This window comes from Elephas maximus, chromosome 3, assembly GCF_024166365.1.
Source record: "Elephas maximus indicus isolate mEleMax1 chromosome 3, mEleMax1 primary haplotype, whole genome shotgun sequence".
Classification (NCBI taxonomy): domain Eukaryota; kingdom Metazoa; phylum Chordata; class Mammalia; order Proboscidea; family Elephantidae; genus Elephas; species Elephas maximus.
Window position 1 is genome coordinate 184,136,791 of NC_064821.1, and position 16,875 is coordinate 184,153,665.

A 16,875-nucleotide genomic window follows, 5' to 3' on the forward strand; every position below is an offset into this window, starting at 1 on the left:
TGGGTTGTAGGCTCAAAGTTGTCTGCGTTCTTCCCCTGTACTTTTCTAATTGTTTTGAAATGTCCCATTATTAAATGTTTTAATTAAGAAAGGACCAAGTGACTAGAAAATAGTGGAGTCACAAACACCGAAAGAATTGTCAGGAGCAATCTTTCGGGGAACTTTTGACGAGGTCTGTTTTAGACTGAAGAGGGTTCTTCACATCCCTCCGGCAGTGTGCTCAAGAAGCACTGAGAACGGGGAGTGGCTGAAAAAAATGGACAAGGAGGAAATTTTTATTGCCATCTCAAATCAGATTATCTGAGGGGAGAACACCTTCCCACATAACATAAATGCCAGTTTAACCAAGTCATCTCCCTCAAAACAAAGCCAAGGGAACTTTCAGCCACGTAGGAATTCCGATAAGGACTATGAGTAGCTATTCTGTGCCTCCTCTCTTCCCTCCCCTCCCCCAAACACTCACAAACAAAAACAAAATGTACCCTTGCCCACTTGAGAAAGAATTAAGAATTGGCAGCTCTACTAAAGTGGAGAGCTTCCAAACCAAGACCTTCTCTGGAAAAGATGATGACAGGGCCCAGGGAAAAGAGTAAAGAAACCACAACTCAGTAAAGTTTTGATGATGGCCTATCAATGAAAGGGATCTATCCTTTCACAATCCCTCAGGTCCCAACTATCCCCAGGAGAATACGAAAACATCCTCTATCTTATCCTCAGGGCTCTGTTCTCCCAAAAAATGACTAAAATGCAAATCCAAACTCTCACTTAGTATTTTAAAAACCAAATAATTTTCCACCACAAAAATTCAATGAAATTTAAAACACAGGGAAAAAAGATTTAGAATCCAAGTATAACGACAAATCTTGTTTAGATAAATATACTTTCTGTCCCTGCCCAGTTTACCACTGCCTCTTTCTTTAAAAAGTTTCAGTTGCACAACTTACAACTAAGTTTAAAAGAAAATGGCTTGAAGGAACCTTAGCAGGAGAGATAAATATATCCAAACACTCAATAAAACAAACACCTGACATTCTTCCACATTTCAATCACCACACCTACAGCATCCTAACACCCTATTCACCCCACTCCAGGGCACCCAGCTGCCCTAGGTCAAAAGGAGGTCCCTGTTCTCCATGGTACTCTCAGGGCATCCTCAGCCAGATCTGAGGAAATCCACTGTTCACTTTGGACTGGTAAGAAGGAAAGTGGAATGGAATAACAGAATCCCTTTGTCTTCAGGCACAAAGCAATGTTGCAGAATGGAACAAGCACTGGAATGGGACTTGGGAGGGAATAAAGACGTGAGCTAATATTTATTAATCTCTACCACATAGCAGCCACTGAAGACCAAATTCCAGATCAAACCATCACTAAACCACTTCTGTGATCCTGAGTAAACCTCAGGTATTCCAACTGAAGATGAACGAGGGAGACTAAAAAAAAGTGTAACAGTTCCTCCAGTTCTGATTCCATTATTCTACAAACTTGATCACTCTCAACAAATGTGTTAAGTACAATGAAGCTATTAAAAAGCCTTTTGCTTTGTCCCTCTCCCATCCACCCCTATACATCAATGACACAGGAAACTTTCTAGAATGTGAAGCTTATCATTCAATGCTTAAAACTCTATAACGGCTCATCACTTGCTGTAGAACAAGATGATCCGGCCTGGCCTACTTCTCTAGTTTCATTCCTGCCCCTTCAACCCTGTCTCCCAGTCATAATAATTACTTAAAAGTTGCCAGTGGAAGTGTGGCTGTTTCCTGCATTTAAGCTTTTGTTCATGCTGTTTTCTGTCCCCATCACCTGTAGGGTACATGCTTAACTCATCTTTCAAGACTCAGGTCAAATGTCATCTCCTCTGGGAGGTACTTTCTAACCTCTGCATGCCTATGGCAGAATAGACCTTTGGGTGCCACTCTCCCCCTTCCATAGTCTATCACAGGTTCCATCACACTTCATTCCATCTATTTCTTTACACATCTGCCTCCTTCTCATGTGCCAACTTAGAAGCTCCTTGTGGGTAGATATCTTCTCTGACTTATCGCTGTCTCCTCAGTGCCTAGGACAGTGCTTACAAATGTAGATATGTGACGTGGGTGTGGAGTATGGGGGAGGAACAGAAAAAGGTGTGAGGGAAAGAAGGAAGGACTCAATTAAGATGGCCTTAATTAAGAAGAGTGGGAAATAACTAGTGTTCAGGTTTATCTGTAACACTATCTTTGGCCTTCTGCTCTTTCCAGAGAGCTTATTCATTCTCTTGGCTACCAAAGCTGTATCAATGAAGTACAGAGCTAAATTTTCCATCTTATTAACCCCCACCTCCACTCCAGCTTTAGGCTCACATTTCCAATAACCCGAACAGCTTTCACTTGAGCACTTTCAACCTAACACATCTCAAATTGAACTCGTCTTCATATTCCCCTAAAAAAATGAAGAACCCTTCCCAACTTCCTTATCTCAATGTCTCAGACATCAAGGCTTAAAATGTTAGTCATACTTAACTCATCATTCTCCTTCATATTTCACATCCAATCCTCACAAAATTCTATTTTTTACTCTTTCCTTATCCTATCCTCTACAATTCTAACTCAGGCCTCGTCACCTTTATACCCGCTAGTACCAATGTCCCTTCCCTCTAAGCTGACCTGTGTCCCAGTGTCATCATATTATTACTATCTTAATCAAAAATTTTCAGTGGTTCTCTATTTTCTTTTAAAAACCTAAACTTATAAAACCCTGTCTTTTAAGACCCTCTATAAATGACCAAAAGGAGCCCTGGTGGCACAGTGGTTAAGTGGTCAGCTGCTAACCAAAAGCTAGGCAGTTCAAACCCACAGCCACTCCACAGGAGAAAGATGGGGCAGCCTGCTTCCGTAAAGAGTGCAGTGTTGGGAACCCAATGGGGCAGTTCTACTTTGTCCTATTGGGTCACTATGAGTTGGAATTAACAACAATGGGTTTTCTGGGGTTATAAACAACCAGAATGTTCCTTGAAGAGAGGATGGCCAAGACTTCAGCTCATTTACATTGGAAACATCTGCAGGAAAAATCAATCCCTAGAAAAGGACATCATGTTTGGTAAAGTAGTGGGCCAATGAAAATAAGGCAGTGGACTGACACGATAGCCACAACAATGAATTCAAACATACCAATGATCGTGAAGATGGCACAGGACTAAACAATGTTTTGTTCTGTGATATGTAAGGTCACCATGAGTAGAACCAACTCGAACACAACTAACAACGTAAAATAGCTTCAAACCTACCTACCGAACTACATTTCACTACTATTCTCTGTTATTCAGGTCAGTCTCATCACTGACCCAAGAATATCCCAGGTACATTCCTGTTTCCGGGCTTTTGCTTGGGCCCTTTCAGCTCAAAAATGAAAAAAATTTTTTTTTCTTGATCTCATGTGCCAACCCGTCTCCCTTGTACCTAATAAAAATGTATTTATTTTTTAAGATCTGAGTAAGTTATAATTTCTGACATCATTCTTAACTACTTGAGTACTTTTTCCCAAAACACCAATGGTACATAGTCTGTACTATGCAACTGATAATATACTTCCATATTTTTTATTTTTATAATAATAGAGGCTCAATAACTGTTCATTCCTTCCTATTCCTCACTCCCAAGTGAACTGCAAGCTCTTCGATGGTACAAAGTTGTCATTTTTCCTAAACCTCTGTAGCACCTAGGATAGAACTAAACTCACAGTGGGTCATTAAAAATAATAGTTCAGTAATTTCTCCTATCCAAAACTATTTCTTAGAGGACATAAAGGGATAAGACATAATTCTAAAAAAAATACAGTTGAAAATAATCCAGAACTGGCTGTCTAAAATAAGATTTCTCACTTTTCTACCTCTGATTTCCAGCTCAGAAATACTAGTCTCCTGAGGCAAGAGGTAAACGATAATCCTGTGCTCATGACGTCACAAGCACAGAGCTTTGGTGATGATTATGAGGAGGTGGGAGTGGGGGGCAGGGCTGAAGCTCAGCAGGAGCTCCAGTGTGATATGTCAGCTAAAAGAACATCGACGAAAGAAGAGCTGTGTGATTTTGTCCACTTTTTAAACATGGACACTTTTCCTCATTTCTATTTTTTTTTTCAAGTTGACTACATTTTCAAACAAGTTTCCTTCAGAAGGAAAACATCTGACACTTTCTGTGGAGCCTCTGGAAGAGCCTTTACAAAGCTCAAGTTCTTTGAGAAATCCAGCTTAATCTTCAACAATGCAACATAGTACAGTGGGATTCCTCCCGATACCATGAGTGAAAACTCATTCCGGTTACAACACAGGCATCATCCACTAGTTGCTCTTCAGCCTAAGGCAGGCGGCCTGAGAGGCTACACTGGATCCTCGCAGATTTTCAAAAGAAACTGGTCATTATCAGCATACTCAGGAGAGTCCAGTCTCAATTATCCAAAACAGATTATTCATTTTATGGGTTTCTGGGACAAAAGTTTTAATCCAACTTTGACTGTTCTGTGCCAATCAGGTAACACAGGCTTAGAAATGCAAATCCATTTCAGCATCAGCAGGATAAACACACACAAAAGACTAACTTAAATCCAGTTAAAGCAAAAATGCTTTTCAACCCAAGAAATGTCTACATTGAGTTCTGAATTACCTATACCAGTGCTCCCTACATGAGCACAGATAACTGAGAGTTAAATGCACTTGAAACATGACACTGTCCTTACCATAAACACTTATGGAGAATCCAGTCATAGTCTCAAGACTTCCCCACAGGTTGGTGCACTGTGAGAGAGGTACAAGCAGAGTTCAGCACAGTGAGTAAGGCTGCCTGAATTCAAGAACTTATACAAGGACTCTTATGGCTCCTGCTTTAGGCCAGAATGATCCAGAAGAGTCACAATGTACTTGTGCCTGCCTGACTCCGTGTTCCCGAGTTCCTGGACCAGAAGGCTCAATCAAAACTTCTCATTAAATCCATCCTTTGTTCAAGGGCCTACAATGACTCTATTGACCCTTTTGTCAACACCCAGCAGAGTCTGGTCTCTGAGTCCTCTCCACCAACCATAACTCTTGCCTGCCCTACCCATGGCTTGACCAACCCACATTCTCTCCAGCCACTCATTTATTCCCCCCACAAACACAACTTAGTCATTCATAGCATCACTGTACACCGTACATTCTATACTCTCTGCCTAGAACATGTTTTCCTTTTACTCCTAACACTTAGAGAATAAACTATTATGTACCCTATACTCTTTCCCTTACTTGAATGCTCATACTTATTTTATATATAAGGACACAAAAGTAACTTATCCAAGGTCACATAGTAAAAGGTAGAAACAGGATTTGAATCAAGGTTCACCCATCTCCATAGCCCATGGCCCTTTATTATCTAATCCAGAGCCTCCCAAATCCATTTAAAAAATTGCTGGTTCAGAAATCTTCCTTAATTTATCTCACTGATTTGTACTTCATTATTTCCAAGTTTTTTCAGCCCTTACATACTCCATTTATAGCACACTAAGATTTGTTTACATGTTGTTTCTTAAATGTTAAAGCTTATAATAATCTGCCTTGTCATTCATATCATGTACCCATCCCACTCCCAAAGGCAAGGGCACCTGTCTTTACATCTTTTATGTTTCCCCAAAGCTTGTCACTGGAGCCTGGAGGCTGCTTTGTCCACAGGAGTGTTCAATCATTATCCAGCAGACCTCCTACTTGAAGGGAAAAAAAAAGAAAAAACTCCCTTCTTAAATTAAAAATGTACTGAATTCAAGCATTCATGATAAAACTGCCTTGTGTCTACATTCCAGTTATACACATTTTTAACTATCTGAATTTATTAGAGGCTGCTGAGAAGACGCCCGTCTGCTACTCCACAGCTTGCAGGTTTCCACAGGAAAGGTACTGCTGAGGTCACATTTCAGAGCATTGTTTCAGGGTTTCGGTGGGCTAAGTGTCTGCGGTAAGGAGCGGGGGGAAGGACCTATGGCAGCGCCCTTACCATACTTGAGATATTCAGGGATTCCAGAACTTCAACAACTGGCACTCAGTGTCCCCATACAATCTGCGAACTTATTTATAATACTGAGTAATTCCATCATAATTAATTTGGTTACTGAAACATATACTGAATCTCAAAATTCCAAACAATGCCTTCTGAGAACTGGGAATAACCAAAAACCAAACCCATTGCCGTCAAGTCAATTCCGACTCACAGCGACGCTACAGGACAGAGCAGAACTGCCCATGGGGATTTCGAGGCTGTAATCTTTACAGAAGCAGACTGCCACATCTTTTTCCTGCAGTGCGGCTGGTACGTTTCAACCGCCTACCTTTTAGTTAGCAGCCAAGTGCTTAACCACTGTGCCACCAGGGCTCCTTAAAGCTGGGAATAACCAAACCCATTGCCGTCGATTCCAACTCACAGCGACCCTATAGGACAGAGCAAAACTGTCCCATACAGTTTCCAAGGAGCACCTGGTGGATTTGGACTCCCGACCTTTATGCCAGGAGGGTTTCCAGAGGCCCAAAAGCCCACCACTATTCCCAGTTCTGGAAACCTTGGTGGCGTAGTGGTTAAGTGATATGGCTGCTAACCAGAAAGTTGGCAGTTCGAATCCACCAGATGTTCCTTGGAAACTCTATGGGACAGTTCTACTCTGTCCTATAGGGTCTCAATGATTCGGAATCCACTTGGCAGCAATGCGTTATTGGGCCTCCACTAAGCTTATTCCTAAATTTATTTAGCCTCTCCAAGCCCCACCCCTTGGAATAATATATGCAGTTCAACCTAGGGAAAGTTGCTAGATACAGATATAAATAGAATTTACCCCAACCCAGAACCCAGTGCCGTCGAGTCGATTCTGACTTAGTGACCGTATAGGACAGAGTAGAACTGCCCCATAGAGTTTCCAAGGAGCACCAGATACCATCAATAATATTGGCACCAACCAACTCACACAAATTAAAGCAATTATTGATAGTCAACAGACTGGCAGGACTCTAGGAGGGTGTGTGTGATTTTTATAAAAATTAGATTTCACTCTCCAAATTAAATCTTTTTATTCAACAGAGGTCTTAAAAGAAAGACATTAAGGAAATAAAGCTTTAGGAAAATTCCCCAGTTGTTGGTGACATAACTCCACTCAGAGTCCAGCTAAAAATTAGCATTCATTACTAGTCATCCTGCCTCATACAAGTCAGCAGGCAGCCCTTCCTTTGGCAAAGGTTTACACCCCTACCCTCACCCCCACCCCACCCCCGGCAAGTCTTTGCCATTAAATGAAACAGGGTAAGTCAGATCAGGCACACACACAAAAAATAATAGTTTGAGAATTATCTCCTTTCCATCTTTCCTTCCTGCTCAAACACGTAATGTCCAAAGTGGATATCTGTCCAACTATAAATTATTCACGTTAATGGATAATTACTGGCAGAAAGGTGCTGATAATCCAAAGTGGGGGAGAAATTGAAAAATAATCTATTTCTGTTTTGGAATATATGTTCTCAGCATATTTACCCTCTCAATTATTCCTAGGATGAGGTAATATTTGCATTCATTTGCAATCTGTACATAGTAACTGGCCCCTTACTTGGGGAGGCGCTCTGAGGCACGCTGGGTAGCTAGTGAAAACTAGCACAGAATGAACACCAGCCTGCAGATGACCAACATCAACTTCATTTATTTTACAGTTCTGTTCAGCCTTCAAAATATCAATAGAGCAGCACAGCAGGCTGGTTACTAAACTTAAAAAGAACTGCTTGAAAAACAATGAGGGCAAAGAGTATAATTAATTCTTTGTTGTTTGCTTCTAATGTATTCCTTTGTAAATTATGCATGGCAAATGTTTAACTACAGTCTGATTCTCCCTAGCCACCTAGCCTAAGTCCCTGCAGTCTTCTGCCCTCCACCCCACCAGGAATGCAATCTCCTTTTCTAGGAAGGAAAATTTTCTAAGTGTTTTTAAAAGTTATATAGTACAGAAATGTTTTTAAAGAATTTAAGGACCAGCTACCCTTTGGACTAGTCCTACTACCATCTCCTCTCTACTTTGTCCTTTCCTACCTCTGGAATAGGTTCTCAAAGACAAAGAGCTCCTCAAAGAGCTGCGAAATGTGCGGTATGAGAAGCAAAAAAATGAAAAATTGCCAGCTTTCGACTTTCTAAATAAAGTATCTTATACCCAAGCCAGTGCCGTCGAGTCGATTCCGACTCAGTATCTTATACACATACATAAAAAAAAAAAAAAAGGTAAAGTCCTGCTAATTCTTGATTTTACATTCACGAAAACTCCCTGAAGTGTTCGGGGGAATCCTCTTACATAATTCCTCAGTCAGCTTCTTTTAACTTAATTTTTATATCTGTACTCTGCCGAAAGAAAGAAAGACAGAAGCTGCCTCAGAGCGCTGGTCCTTGCGAGCCGACAAGCTAAAAATACGCCGGCCCAGTAAACAAATCCCATTCCATCTCGACCCGAGCCACACCGTTAACCTAGTAATTATGAGAGGAGCAGTGAGATCACGCAACCCCCGGCTTACTCATCATCAGCTTCTAAAGTTTCCATCGGCTCATGGCAACTTTTCTTTTTTCTAAAGTTCACAGCCTGCCCTCGAATCACAAACACACACACACACACACATACATCTTTTTCGCTCTCTTCCTCCATACTGGACGCCTACCGGTTTGCCTATCAATAGGGGAGAAAAGCTTGTTTTCTTTTCATTTTACTTTTATGTTGAAACCTTAAAATGAACTTTATCCTACTGAGTAGCAGCCTGCAGTCCTAACCAGCGAAAGCCTTCCACCTTAAAATCCCACCATCCCTCCCCGAAGGCTCGCTGACGGGGGACCTCCAAACTGGCCAGCACACCTGGGGAGGGAGGCCAGGAACGGCGGGGAGCTAGGAACGCGGGACGCAGGTGAAAGGGAGGAGGGGAAAGGCGGAAAGGTTAGGGAGAAGCGAGGAGGAGCCAGGGCGAAGAGGGAGCAGGCTGGCCAGGGCAGATGGCTCCGCGTGAGATACAGCCAGAAAGGAGAAGGGACACAGTGGGGATCAGGGGGTCAGAGTCTGGAGGGCTGAAGAGGCGGGAGGGCCGGGAGCAGACAAGGGGAGGGTGTCAAGGCGGGGGGCTCCGTTACCCTCGCGGCTCCCGGGGCTCGGGGCTAGGCCCTAGGCCGGGGCGGAGCGCGGGGCCCGGCCGCCTCTCTGCATTCCTCGGCAGTGACCCCGGGGTCCGGCCGGCCCCTCCCCCGACGACGATGGAGGCGGAGGCAGCGGCGGAGATGGCGACCGCGGCTGTTGCTCCGCACAGGACCAGAAGCTGGAGCCAAACGAGACTGATCGGAACTGGCCTCCCCGAGTGGCTTTTTGCTCGCTTCACGCTCGGTTGCCACTCCGACTCCAGCAGCTGGTTCAGGATGGGTGGCTTTCGGCCGTCCGGCCGGAAACAAGCCCCAGTTTCCGGCCGGAGCGGGTTGGTGGTGACACCCAAGCCGCCCCCGGGCCCTGTCCCGTCCCGCCCCGCCCCGCCCCGCCCCACCCCGTCCCTCCCCGTAGCAGCCCCGCCTTTCGCGCCGCTCCGCCGGCTGCGGCCAGTTTGGCGCTTGCACCGCGTTTGACCTCGTGTTTTCTGGCCCTGGTTCCTACAGCCCCTGGGATGGAGAGTTCTTGACCAGGGACTGGAGGGGTACAGGATGGGTTCTTGAGATTAGGGGTAGAGCAGAGGCTACAGCCCTTTGGGAAGAAGTAGAAAGGGGGCGGGGTAGTTCTGGAAAGGTGAGAGGGATGAAAAAACTTTAGAATGAGAAGACTGAAATTCTAGTTCCTCTACGCAGTCCGGACAGACCAGAGGAAAATTAACAACGCTTCTTCCAGACCAGTCTCTACCCAGTGATGTACTTCCCTTGTTCCTTCACGTTTGAAGTGAACATACCCATCTCTATAAATGCTTAATAATTATTTATTTGGATAACGGTGATATCGTAGTTAATACATCTGCCTTAGACTGTTAGCACGATCAAAAAAAGTTATGTAGCTTTTTTTTTTTTTTTTGGTAATGCCTTTTGCAGCATTACAGTATAATTTAATTCAACAAGTATTTTTTGAGGCTCTATGGTGTGTAAGGCACTGTGCTCAGAGATGTTTGGCATGCAAAAATGAACAAATGGTGATGGTCACACAACATAGGGGATGTAAATAATGTCACTGAACTGTACAAGCAAAACTGGTTGAAATGGCAAATGTTACATATATTTCATCACTATAAAAAAGAAGAACAAGACAATTTCGGGCATCAAGGATCTTCCAATTTAGTAAAATACATAAAACTTTTGTCGTATAAGGCAGAACTCAACGTGTGCTGTGTGAGTTACAATGAGCTGTGGATATGAGAGCATAACTAAGCCATGCCTGCCACACAGTAGGCCTTTCATATTCGTTGCATGAATGAATATTAGGAGAATGTGGATGTTTCAAGCAGGAAAATTTATTTAATCAGTACGTCTTTGTGACAAACACAAACCAGGCAAGCCTATAATCTGACTGACGAAATCCTAAATTTTAATTCAGATCCCCAACATTGTGACACCTGCACTGCATACTCAAAATAATGTTTTTTGCCTGAATTGTGCCCAGTAAACAACAACAAGCAAAAAAAAACAGTGCCCTATAGGCATATATAAAAACAAATTTACAGTCAATTTTTCCATCTCCTCACAACTTCCTGAAGTCTTCAGTTTCTAAAGGGGAGGCATTGAGCATAGAAATATTAGAACTATCCAGCTCAGAGTAGAAAATTGGCACCTGAAACAAATAACATCCCTGTTGTTGTTGTTAAAAAAAAAAAAAAAAAGATGCTGCCAATTCTGACTCATAGCAACCCTATGTACAATAGAATGAAACGCTACCCAATTCCGTGCCATCCTCACAATCGCTGCCATGTTTGAGCCTATTGCTGCGGCCACTGGGTCAATCCGTCTCATTGAGGGTCTTCCTCTTTTTCCCTGATCTTCCACTTTACCAAGCATGATGCCCTTCTCCAGGCACTGATCCCTCCTGATAACATGTCCAAAGTACGGGAGTCGAAGTCACACCACTCTTGCTTCCAAGGAGCGTTATGGCTGTACTTCTTCCAAGACAAATTTGTTCATTCCCTGGCAGTTCATGGTATATTCAATAATCTTCACCAATAATTTTCACTATTTGAATTATGATGTTGCCAAATAACATCCTAGACAACTATATATCTTGGAGACACCCTAGGATTTAGACTTAAGGATTTACAGCTGGGTCTGGGACCAACCAAGATCAAGTGGGTCAGAGTACCTTGCATGAGGTCGTGCCCAGGACCTACAATACTATGAGCAGAGCCATTTGGCCTGAGCGCCAAGCATGCAGAGAACACAAATTTTAGCTACTGTTGTGAGTGGCACATTTGAACAGGAGAGTAGGCTGAACCTTGGTTACCTAAGTTGATTCTAACTGAACTCCACTGATCACACCCAACCATTGCTAGTTAAATTGGAGGTGGGAGAACAAATCCGCAGAAGAGGAACCTCAAAAAATCTGAAAGCTGTCTTGTTTTACCAAGACCCTCCCAGGGCCAGGTTATGCCTATTTGTTAACTGTCTTTCAAATCTTAAACTCCATTACCACAGAGTCATTATGACCAGGTATGGTGTTCAAAGGCATTCTCCACCCTCAGTACAAGACAGACCTTTTCTTTTGGCATTGACTACCAGAAGTTTCCAAATTTCAAAGCCAGGCCACATTGCTGGTCAAACTCATTTAAGTGACCACACTTTACAGGCTTGCCTGGAAATTTAGGGCCCAGGAAGGGATAGGGTTGCAGTTGCTTGGTGACTGTTTCTTGCTCTGACCGCCCATCATTCATTGTTATTTGTGCAATTGCTCAATGGTCTGCTTGTTTTTGGCCAGCCCAGGCTGTGTGGGTAGCAGTGTGGTCAGCTGGGCTGGGAGCCAGGCCACCTGGGTTCTGGTCCCAGCTCAGCCAGCCCCACTCCATTAAGTGACTCCCTTCCTATTCATACGTGTCAGTTTTTCTACCTAGAAACTGGGGACGTATTGTCTAGTAATGTGCAGCCACTTGGGCTGTCACTCTGTTGGGTGTTCAGAAGGAGCAGTCTGAAGAAGAAGGCAGTCAAAACACCTAGTTATTTTTTGCTGCCAGGTAGAATAGTAAGGAAAGAAAGTAAAAGCAGCAGAGAAAACCCAGGGCACACACCCTCAACTATCATTGGGTACAAAGTTCTCTTCCACCCTAAAAGCCGGTTTTTCTTTACTTGTCTTAGCAATCTTAGAGCTTCTTCAAGGAGCTCACTGAGCCTTTGCTTCACCTTAAGGAGAGTAGAAAGACCAGAGCTTCGCATTCCACCAGAGAAACCAAAACCAAAGACTATTTCAACAGTGTAGCTGAGGGATAGAGTGGGGGAAAATGTTCTGAGAAAGCTATTTTGCAGCTAACCAGGAAAAAAAAAAAAACAGAAATTATTTGCATTTATATGCTTTTGTGGTGGAAAAGAGAACTAAACCAAAATAACTTCCTTTCCACTACCACCACTATAATTTAGTCCAGTGGTTCTGTGGCGTTTTAAAAACTACATATATGTGTAGTGACCTCATACTGACTGATTTGGAATTGTTGGGAGTGAGGCCCATAATCTATATCTTTTTAAAAACCCAGGGTTTTTTATAAAGTTAAACACATTCCTACCTTATGATCCAGCAATTCCACTCCTAGGTATTTACCCAATTGAAATGAAAACCTCTGTCTACAAAAAGACTTATACATGAATGTTCACAGTAGCTTTATTCACAATAGTTGAAAGCTGGAAACATCTCAAATGTCCACCAACAGAAAAATGGATAGACAAATTGTGATATAGTCATACAATGTAATATGATTTTTAAAAAATGAACTACCTTTAAACATAACAACGTGCGTGAATCTCAAAAACATTTTTTGACAAAAAAGAAGACATTTATATGAAATTCAAGAACAGGCAAAGGTAATCTTGATGGGGAAGTTGGGGATCGAATGGGATGGGGTATGAGGGAACTTTCTAGGATGATGGAAATTTCTAAATCTTGATAGGAATGGTGGTTACACACGTACATCAAATTGTACATTTAAGATCTGTGGATTTCACTATATGTGAATTTTACCTCAATTTTTAAAATTAGGGAAAAAATCTTGGATTCCTTTGGAACACTTAACCAGGTCATAAGTGTATATTTACTTGTGTAATTATTTGATTCATATTTGTTTCATACATTAGATTGTGACACTCCATGAAATAAGTTCACCATTTTATCTATAGTTCCTACCATAGTGACTAGCCCATGGCAGTCATTCAGTAAGTATCTATTGAGCGAATAATAAATGAATGAATTGGCAGCCAATGTTGAGAACCACGGTGGAGTGGTGGTTAAGAGCTATGGCTGCTAACCGAAAGGTTGGCAGTTAGAATCCACCAGGCGCTCCTTGGAAATCCTATGAGGCAGTTCTGCTCTGTCCTTTAGGGTCGCCACGAGTCAGAATTGACTCGATGGCAACCGAGTGGACAAACACATTTGAAGGTGGGTTTTTTTTTGAGTTGAGAACCATTGCTTTGGTAACTTATCATTTCACGTCCAGGCTCTTGTAACTGGTTCTCTCTAGTCCTAGGCCCTCTATCTGCTAAATCATGCTCCCTAAAATACTGCATTGATCTTTTCTCTCCCTTCTCATGAACTGTAACACACATGTTCTTTGCTTAGCCAATCAATGTTCATCCCTTTTCTTCCTCCTGGCTTATAGAACACTGATTATGTTTAAGTAGCCATCATTTTCTTCATGACCATGTACTTCAGGGGAGACTGACTGCGCAGGTAGAGGGAGAAGCCAGGAAACTGGGTTAGTTGGGGGGAAAGGTTGAAAAACTGACTGGTCCAAGCCAATCACAGGGTTCCATTCCTCTTGCCAGTACTTGGTTTAGGCACGGGCATGTGATACAGTTCTGGCCAATGTGAGGAAATCTGCTAGAGGCTTGGGGAAGACTTCCTTGCCCTTATAATGAGACAAAAGAAAGAAGAAATTATTCTTTTCTGCTGATGAATGTTGCTGGGTTTAGAACTGCTGTGCTGGTTTTATTGTGCTGGTCTGAGGACAAGCTGACACACTAAGCTTGGCAGAACAGAAAGATTAAAAGAATCTGGGTTTTTGGTGAACTGGTGAATTAATCAAGTGGGTGCGGTCCTACTTGAAATTCTTGTTGTATGGGATAATATATCTTCCTTACTATTTAAGCCATTGTTATGGATTAAATTGTGTCTCCAAAAAATGTGAAGTTCTGATCCCTGTACCTGTAAATATGACCCTGTTTGGAAATAGAGGTTCTCTTTTATTATGCTCATGAGGGCATACCAGAGTAGTTGTTGTTGTTAGGTGCCATCCAGTGGCTTCCAACTCATTGACCCTATATACAACCGAGTGAAACACTGGCCGGTCCTGTGCCATCCTCATAATTGTTGTTATGCTTGAGCCCATTGTTATAGCCACTGTGTCAATCCATCTCACTGGGAGTATTCATCCTTTTCACTGACCCTCTACTTTACAAACATGATGTCCTTCTCCAGTGACTGGTTCCTCCTGGTAATATGTCCAAAGTATGTGAGACGAAGTCTCACCATCCTTGCTTCTAATGAGCATTCTGGCTGTGCTTCTTCCAAGACAGATTTGTTCATTCTTCTGGCAGTCCATGGTGGATTCAATATTCTTCATCAACACCATATTTCAAAGGCATCAATTCTTCTCCTATCTACCTTATTTATTGTCAGCTTTTGCATGCATATGAGGCAATTGAAAATACCATGGCTTGGGTCAGATGCTCTTTAGTTCTCAGAGTGACATCTTTGCTTTTTAACATTTTAAAGAGGTCTCTTGCAGCAGATTTGCCCAGTGCGAAGCAATACATCATTTGATTCCTCGACTGCTGCTTCCATGGATGTTGTGTGTCCAAGTAAAATGAAATCCTTGACAAGTTCAATATTTTCTCCATTTATCGTGATGTCACTTATTGGTCCAGTTGTGAGGATTTTTGCTTCCTTTATATTGAGGTATAATCCATACCGAAGGCTGTGGTCTTTGACCTTCATCAGTAAGTGCTTCAAGCCCTCTTCGCTTTCAGCAAGCAAGGTTGTGTTATCTGCATGTCGCAGGTCGAGTCTTCTTCCAATCCTCATTCCACATTCTTCTTCATATAGTCCAGCTTCTCTGATTATTTGCCAGCATATATATTGAATAAGTAAGGTGAAAGGATACAACCCTGACACACACCTTTCCTGATTTTAAACCATGCAGTATCCTCTTCTTCTGGTTGAATGACTACCTTTTGGTCTATGAGGTTTCACATGGACACAATTAAGTGTTCTGGAATTCTCATTTTTTGGAATGTTATCCGTAATTTGTTATGATCCACACAGTCAAATGCCTTTGCATAGTCAATAAAACACAAGTAAACATTGTTATGGATTGAATTGTGTCCCCCAAAAATGTATGTCAGCTTGGCTAGACCATGATTTCCAGTATTGTATGGTTGTCCACCATTTTGCCATCTGATGTGATTTTCCTGTGTTGTAAATCCTACCTCTATGATGTTAATGAGGCAGGATTAGAGGCAGTTATGCTAATGAGGTATGACTCAATCTACAGGATTAGGTTGTATGTTGAGTCAGTCTATTTTCAGATATAAAAGGGAGAAGCAAGCAGAGAAGAGGGGAAACTAATTACCACCAAGCAAGAAGAAATTGGAGAGCACATGTTCTTTGGACCCAGGATTCCTGTGCTGAGAAGCTCCTAGAGCAGGGAAAGATTGATGACAAGGAGCTTCCTCCAGAGCCAACAGAGAGAGAAAGCCTCCCCCTTGAGCTGGCACCCTGAATTCGGACTTCTAGCCTCCTAGACTGTGAGAGAATTGGCTTCTGTTTGTTAAAGCCAGCCACTTGTGATATTTCTGTTATAGCAGCACCAGATAACTAAGACAGACATCTTTTTGGTATTCTCTGCTTTCAGCCAAGATCCATCTGACATCAGCAATGATATCCCTGGTTCCACATCTTCTTCTGAATCCAGCTTGAATTTCCAGCAGTTCCCTGTCGATGTAATGCTGCAATTGTTTTTGAATTATCTTCAGCATAATTTTACTTGTATGTGATGTTAATGATATTATTCAATAATTTCTGCGTTCTGTTGGATTACCTTTCTTTGAAATGGGCACGAATATGGATCTCTTCCAGTTGGTTGGCCAGGTAGTTGTCTTCCAAATTTCTTGGCATAGACGAGTGAGTGCTTCCAGCATTACATCAGCCTGTTGAAACTTTTCAATTAGTGTTCCATCAATTCTTGGAGCCCTGTTTTTCCCCAATGCCTTCAGTGCAGCTTGGACTTCTTCCCTCAGTATCATCGATTCTTGCTCATATGCTACCTCCTGAAATGGTTGAATGTTGGCCAATTCTTTTTGGTACAGTGACTCTATGCGTTCCTTCCACCAGAGTAGAGCGGATCTTAAACCTAATCACTTCCAACTGGTGTCTTATAAAAAGAGCAGAATAGACACAGAGACACACACGGGGGAAGAGAAATACCAGATGAGGACTCACCTACAAGCAAAGGAATACCAAGGATTGCCGACAGACACCAGAAACTAGAAGAGACACCCATAGAAGGAAATGACACAGCCAAGACCATGATTTGGACCTTTAAACTCCAGAACTGTGAGAAAATTTCTTTTTTAAACCACCCGTTTGTGGTATTTTTTTCCTCCTGGCAGCACTAGGTAACTAGTCATTTTGAGCTTGGTTTTTCTGTTACTTGTAACCAAA

The 16,875-nt window shown here is 42.4% G+C and overlaps 1 protein-coding gene across 1 annotated transcript in view; it reads right to left on the minus strand.

Moving 5' to 3' along the window:
• Positions 1 to 9,486, minus strand: part of OTUD7B (OTU deubiquitinase 7B) — a 59,311-nt gene extending 49,825 nt beyond the window's left edge. The window contains exon 1 of the mRNA XM_049880313.1: positions 9,135 to 9,486. The gene's annotated coding sequence lies outside the window, so the exon portion shown is untranslated. The remainder of the gene's footprint in view (positions 1 to 9,134) is intronic.
• Between the last annotated feature and the right edge of the window lie 7,389 nt (positions 9,487 to 16,875).